This window comes from Aethalodelphis obliquidens, unplaced genomic scaffold, assembly GCF_003676395.1.
Source record: "Aethalodelphis obliquidens isolate GAN/ISIS:26980383/991018 unplaced genomic scaffold, ASM367639v1 scaffold6, whole genome shotgun sequence".
Classification (NCBI taxonomy): Eukaryota; Metazoa; Chordata; class Mammalia; order Artiodactyla; family Delphinidae; genus Aethalodelphis; species Aethalodelphis obliquidens.
Window position 1 is genome coordinate 1253840 of NW_020837950.1, and position 7467 is coordinate 1261306.

General features: G+C 42.0%; 1 protein-coding gene across 25 annotated transcripts in view; it reads left to right on the forward strand.

Moving 5' to 3' along the window:
* Nucleotides 1-294: 294 nt before the first annotated feature.
* The window catches only part of CLOCK (clock circadian regulator), a 135332-nt gene continuing 128159 nt past the window's right edge, over nt 295-7467 (forward strand). For 14 of the 25 annotated variants that reach the window (XR_003432108.1, XR_003432109.1, XM_027102900.1 and 11 more), the window contains exons 1-2: nt 630-781; nt 1744-1826. The gene's annotated coding sequence lies outside the window, so the exon portion shown is untranslated. Of the gene's footprint in view, nt 482-628; nt 782-893; nt 1827-7467 lie in introns of those variants that run through there. The other 11 variants (XR_003432110.1, XM_027102913.1, XM_027102917.1 and 8 more) reach the window with 5 other exon arrangements.

Sequence of the window (7467 nt, forward strand, 5' to 3'; positions counted from 1 at the left end):
CTCCTCGCTCCTCGAATCCAGGGTGAACACCAAAGCCGCCCTGACCCAAAGTTAACACTCCCGGGTTCGGCCGCACCCTCAGCCGACCAGGCCCCGCCTCCCCTGCTTTCCAGTAACGGGTGCAGGGAAGGAGCGCCAGGGAGATCTCGGTTTTCCTGCACGGCCGGCGGCTGCCGCGGATCGCGCAAACGCGCGGCCCAAGGGAGCGGGAGTCTCCTCCGGCACCCGGGAACCCCTGCGCAGCTCAGGGCTGACTAACGAGGCAAGTCGCATGCGCACCGAGACGCGCCGGGGAAAGGGAGAGTGAGGGGAGGGGCGAACGCAGAACACCAGCCGTCGGAGCCCGCGGGGGTCACTGATGACGCATGCGCCGAGAAGGAGTGCAATCACAGCCTCAGCTTGCGGCGACCGGCTTGAAAAAGGAAACACCCGAGACCCAGAGGGCGAAGGAAATCTGGCTGCCGACGCGTGCGCGCTCCCGGTGAGTGGCGCCCCACCGGGTGGGCCTGGGGCGTGACGTCCGCCGGTAGGCTTGCCTGGGCGGCGCATGCGTGCTACCGGTGCTGGTGGAGGAGGGGAAGGAAAGGGAGGGGGAGGAGGAGCGGGAGGCAGTCGCGGGGAATTGTTTGGGGGTGGGTGGGGGGCGCCGCTCAGCCCCAGGTACTGCCTGAGCTGGGAGCCACGGCGTCTTCCGGGCGCAGCCGGGTTAGCTGTTCCGAGTCACCGCAGCTAGGCTCCAGGGTGGGGGAGGGAAGAAGCCGGAGCCGCCGCAAGCCACACGGTGAGGGCGCGGGGAAGGGGAGGGAGCGGGGGGCGGTGTGTACGGGGCCGGGGGGCGGCGGCCAGGGGAGGGGCGGGCGGGTGCTGAAGCCCAAGTTTTGCCCGTCGCCCTAGTGTGTCTTTTCTCGGGAGTTGGGGCGGAGGCCCGCCCCGGTTGAGGGGCTCTCCGGAAAAGCTGGGGTTACCTGCGGGGCAGGGGCGGGATTGGGGTGCACGGCGGGGCCGGGTGGCTGGAGCGCGCTCTTGGGCTGGGGCCGATTCGAGCGGCAGAGCGGCCGGGAAAGCCGGAGACCGGGTGCGGAGAGGGCTTTCGCTGGGGACCCGTTAGGCCTTGTGACCCACTTTATTCCTGTCACAACTCGGGCACGTTTGGAGCGGAGCCCAATGGGGCGCCAGGACGGCCAGCTCCTCCGGGGAACCCCCGCCCTCCCGGCCCTCGGCCCTCGCGCCGCGGTCCGCAGTCCGTGTGGCGGCCACCGCCGCCCGTGGGCTGGTTCCGTTAGTGGTCGCGGTTCCGGGCCTCGGTCCCCGGGGAGCGCGCGGCTCCGCGCGTCCGACTCAGGCGACTGCGCGGGTTCGAGGGTGCCCCGCGCGGCGCCGCTTCTCCTTCCTTCCGTCCATCCGCTCCCGCCTGCTCCGTGTCACCGCGGCAGCTGGCTCTTCTAGCTGCCTTTCCGCCGGCGAAGCCGGAGTCTTTATAGCTAGTCCTGGAGCTCTGGCCCCAGGAGTGTAGTTTCCAACGCGTAGCGCCGCAGAGCTTATATTCCTAAGTGCGTTTTCGCCGGTGTAGAAATCGTCCTGTTAGTAATAGCAGAATCCTGAAAGGTAAAAGCCTCGTCCTCTGACCTGGCAAATGAAAGATCGAATCAGGTGGCGGTTTCTTGCTATCAGAATGCCACGCTCTACGACCTTAAGCCTTTCTAACCTTAAAAAAAAGAAAAAAACCAATGTCTTCTTTTACAGTGAAGGAAAAGCCCAAGAAGTAAAGAAACTTTTACAGTAATTGTTGATTTGGCTATTATGCTGATCCCCCGAATCAAAAAAAGGTAATTTCACTTAAGTCTGCATTCTAATTTGTAGCTTCATTTTAAGTGATAAGAGGAGAAAATCATGCGACGTCTTCCCTCTACCCGGTTGAAAAATAAACGTTCTAAAAAGGATAAAATTTAGGTAATGAGGTGCTTTCTCTGTTTTATAATCTTTGGTGGGGGGGGGGAAGAAACTAACTCAGGTGTTAAGTAGTTGACTGAACAGAATGTCATTAAAGGTTAGCCTGAAGAAGATAGATGGAAGTTGTGGTAGAACTAGTCATGCTCAGCTGTGAAGAATGAGGAAGCTTTCTGTGTAATGACATGGAAAGATCTCCAAAATATGTTATAAAGCGAAAAAAAAGCAAGATGTAGGACAGTGTGAATAATGTGCTACTTTGTGTATTAAGGGGGCACCCGTGGAATAAGAATACAGATTTGTGTTTGTTTTTCTACGTACAAAGAAATCTGGAGGGATAGTGGAAAACTGACAGTGATGGGGCAGAGGGAGAAGTAGCATGATGAGGGGATAGTGGGAAGTGACATGCACACTGTATGTCCTTATATTTTAAAATATTTGTGACTATATTATAGGTTTAAGGTTAAACAAAGTTCTCCTCTCCAAAATAATTTGCTGTGTGTTTTTTTCTGTTGCTTGTCTTTCCTTCCTAATTTATGGTAATTTTGGCTATCTTCAATATGATTTCTTTTAATTTTTTTTAGGAAAATGAACTAAAATTGAAAGAGGCTGGGGTCACCAGTTTAACTCTTAAAGATGTTTAGTCTTATTTTGCTTTGCTAAAATATATGACGTTATTTACATTTGGCATTATGGCTGGATTATGCTGTTTTCAGAGCATAGTTTGTGCTCCCTTCCTTTCTTCCCCAGGAATCTTAGTTGTATAAAATTTTACTTTTACTTATTTTAACTCCAAAGTTGTCATGACAAATAGTTGGAGAATATGAATAGTCCATTAAAATGATAAAAGAATTGATTGTCCAGGTAGTTTGCTTTTCAGATTGGGAAATGGTTTTCTCAAGGCAATCAGACATGAACCTCAGTGACATGTAAATTTATATTTGTATACATGTATATAGTACTACTTATGGAAAATTAAACCGATAAGTCAATGATCTGTTGGTGCAAAACACTAAAAACTTCTTACAACTTATGGATTGTTATAAGCAGTATGTAATTTTGGGGGGTGGGTACTCAAAATTCCTCTGGTGGCTAATGTTGTATAATCAAAAGTAGTGAATGTTGAGTGACAGTTGCTATGGGCATTTTTGTTATGTTACCAGCATTCCTTTGTATTTTGTAGGATAGGATAATTGTGTCATGTCTGTTTGATCTGTAGGTCTCCAGTAGCCAAACTTCTGCAAATGGCATTTATTTTTCGTTTGAATTCCATGTGGGTCTATTCAGTCTTTTTGAAAAAACAGAATCGTATTTCAAAATTTTACTTAAAATTTTGTTTTTAACATTATAGAAGTAAATCAATGTTCATGAAGAATTAAAACAATACAACGTATATATAATAAGAGAAAACACCCTTGTACACTTCCACTTTGTCACATCTCTCCCTAGAGGTAACTGCTGCTAACACTGTTATATAACTTTCCAGTTTTTTTTTTCTGTGCATTTACAAACATAGACTTTTCAATCTTGAAAATAGAATTATATTGATTGATTGTCTACTTTGCCAGTTTGCCTCTACTGTGGGCTGTTACTAACCCACAGGACAGGGAAATGACCTGGAGTATGTGAGAAAGTTTAACGTGTAGTATACACCGTAGGACATTCTCATCTTTTCACTTGTGAGGGGCTGGTTGGTTTGGGGTACATTTACAGAGTTTGTAGTGAGGTCTTAACTGGTGTGAGCTTTATGTGATGTAGATTGAATTCACCTGTAAGACATGGATTCCATGGCTTTTATAGGACTCTTTAGGGTCCACATTCCAACGTTTTCTTTGGGTTTTGACCTGGTCAGTAGCTCACAGGTTAAACTTTGATTTTATTCTCCTGTACTTGCAGACCACTAGAAAGCCCCTTAGATTACATCAGCCTCTCCTGGTCCTCTGAAGTGAACCTAGGCAGGCTTTGTCCTTAACTAAGAGACATTGATTGACTTGGATGGAATCCAGCCTTGGATGGAATCCAGCCTTTGAAGCGGAAAGGGGAGAAGAGGCATTTTGGTCCGGTTTGTGCTTTACTGACAGCAGACAAGTTGCATGCATACTTCCACTCAGAGAGAACATTGCCCTTCTAATAGTTCCAGAGGTGGTGGGTTTTTTTGTATTGTTTTTGTTTTTTTAAACCAAGCTGCGAATAGTTACCAAGACTTAATTCTTTTTAGGTGATAGAAAGTTGAGTATTAGTCAAGACACTTTACTAAGCTATGTGACATACATGGAAAGATAAAGTATAATTGACCCTGCCCTCAGAGGGTTTGAAATCTAGTATGGTTAAAAGAGCATGTATGTAATGATTATAACACAAGATGGGAAATGATAGATTCCAGAAGAAAAACATACATGAGGTTTGTAAGGGTAAGACTATTTCTAGCTTTTTATTTTTGTGGGCATGGAGTTTGGAGGGAGAGTAGATATCTCAACGTTTTAAATAGTTAAGAAGGATAGAACAAACTTATAAAGCTCAAATCTTAGCTCTTAAGGGGTAAGGAAGTAAGGAGTTAAATTGCATCCTCATAGCAGGCACTTATGAACACTAATTGATAGTTTATTTTTGTTTGCTTGCTTTTTACTCTCTCCCACTGGAAAGAACCATTTGATGTTTTATTTGATCATTATAATACAGCCTCTCTTAGATTTCAGGATTTTAGAATAGGAGATTTAATTCTGCCAGTTAACTATTGTCTACCATCTAATATGTCAGGCAGTGTTAATATTAAAAGTAAATTGTTGGGGCTTCCCTGGTGGCGCAGTGGTTGAGAGTCCGCCTGCCGATGCAGGGGACGCGGGTTCGTGCCCCGGTCTGGGAAGATCCCACATGGCGCGGAGCGGCTGGGCCCGTGAGCCATGGCCGCTGAGCCTGCGAGTCCGGAGCCTGTTCTCCGCAACGGGAGAGGCCACAGCAGTGAGAGGCCCGCGTACCGCAAAAAAAAAAAAAAAAAAAAGTAAGTTGTTTTTTCCCTCAAAGCACATATTTAATGTCCCCCCTCCCCCACATTTTTACTTCTGGTGCTATGACAAATAAAATATTTATTTGCTGTACGTATTTTAAACTCTGAAAGCAAACAACAATATGGTGAAAACTCAGAGTTCCACAGCAAAACTACCTTTTATTGTTTGTGTCTCTTTCCAGTTCTTCTCAGATGCATAAAGTAAAAAAATAATTTTAAAGTGTGGTTTCTTGTAAGCACTGTACCAGTGGACATTGTATTTTCTCCTTTTCTGAGTCTAAAATTCTAGATGGATTGTATGAATTACAGAATACATTTTAAGTGTCAGAGCAATTTAATTCTTGCTAATTGACTGTGATTTTTATAATGGCATTTATATTTATAGGTTGCTTTACAACCATTTGTTACTTATTTTTATAGCTCTGTTAGGTATAACTCCTGTGAATTAGGTGGGTAAGAGATTGCTGTTTTTCTCCATGTATTTGATTATGCAAATGTTAAATTACCTAAACTCCTCATAAGTATAGTGTCAACTTTGAGTTATTAGTTATTTTAGGTGTGTATTTCATAAAGATGTAAGTCTACTTATTATTTTAAGTCTTAGAAGTCTACAGAAAAATCACTTGTAAAAAATAAATTTTTATGTATTATTTTTGACTTTCATAGGATACTGTTTAGAATGTGATTTACCTTTTATTTTTCAGAAATATTTTCTCATTTTTATATTAATAAGATCCAAGAATAAGACAAAAATTCCCATCTCTTTCAAAGAGGGCACATTTAATCAGATATGTACATTTTTAATTCCCATCCAAAATAGTAGAAAATGAAAATACAGATTGATTCATGTTCAAAATTTTGTGTTTAAAAAATAAAACACAAATGGGTGTTGCCACAATGAGGGTTAAACCAACAACTTGCTAAGAATTTATCATTTGCATTAAAATATGGCTGTAACATAAATAACTTATTTCTTTCTTAATCTTTCCCCTCAGTTATAAAAATAGTGTATCCCTAATGTAGAAAACTTGGGAAACATGCAGAACATGAATTAAATTTTGAAAATACCACTGGAATTCTCACAACCATGAGACGCCATTGTTAACCTTCTGAAATATCTTCTCCCTGTGTTTTGCTTAGCCACATCACATGTCTATAAGTGTACATATACTTATAGACATCACGTGTACACTTATAGACGTGATGTTTACAAAATGGTCTCATAATGCGTCCACTATTGTGCAAACTATTCTATTCACTTAACAATGAATCTTGAACATTTTTATATCAGTATTTTTCTACAACATTATTATTTTTAATAGCTATGTGATATCCTCATTTATGTTTGTGTAATAATTTACTTACTGGTCTATTTCTGTTGGATGCAAGTTTTCAGTTTTTAAAATTATAAACAATGGGACTCCCCTAGCAGTCCAGCGGGTAAGACTCTGTGCTTCCACTGCAGGGGGCGTGGGTTTGATCCCTCATTGGGGAACTAAGATCCCGCATGCTCCATGGAGCAGCGAAATAACTAATAAATAAATAATAAATAAATACTTTAAAAAATTATTTAAAAAATGGTCACGTTTAGAACTGACAGCATTAGTCATCTGGTAGAGTTGATACTTAAAAAAATTTCAATAGGATAGTCTTCAGAAGAATTAGAATTCAAGTAGAATTTTACTGAATTTGTATTAATGTCGAGATTAAACAGAAATTTTGTGCTTTTTGTTGAAAAAATATGCCAGAAGCATATAATAAATTATCTAATATTGATTCATAATAATGACTCCAAGATTTTTATAATGGTATATTTTCTTTCTAAGGTAGGTTTAACTTTGAATTGTATTAAAGTAACTTGGCATTTCATGAGCAAACATGATTTGGATAGCAGTGCTCTTGAATAAGCCTTCAAGTAAGGTAGGAATCTATGAAGCAGTCTTTACACACTCAATTAAAATTTAAGCTGTAACATTTTTTACAACAGAACAGAGTTTGATTGCTCAAAAAAACTTCCTTAAAAGGAAAATCTGAATACCAAGAAAGAATACTTTCACCCAAAGAATTGACATTACCTGTGTATAGGATTTCTGTGAAATTTTATTCAACCCTTAGGTATCTATATCCTGTAGTTTAAATCGGGGAGAAAAACTGTTAGGTTAAACTATTTTCACGGGAAAATAGATATGATCTTAAAGTTTAATGCAGTAGTTTTAAGGTGTCTTCTGTTGCCTGTTTTTGGAAGTTACATATTTTATCAGGTTCCTATGACTATTACTTTTTAAAAATTTTTATTTGAGTATAGTTGATTTATGATGTGCTAGTTTCTGCTATGCAGCAAAGTGAGTCAGTTATACACACACATATATACACTTTTTTAGATTCTTTTCCCTTATAAGTCATTGCAGAGTATTGAGTAGAGTTACAGTAGGTCCTTATTAGTCATCTATTTTATATATAATAGTATGTATATGTCAATCCCACTCTCCCAGTTTATCCCTCTTCCTACCCCCCCC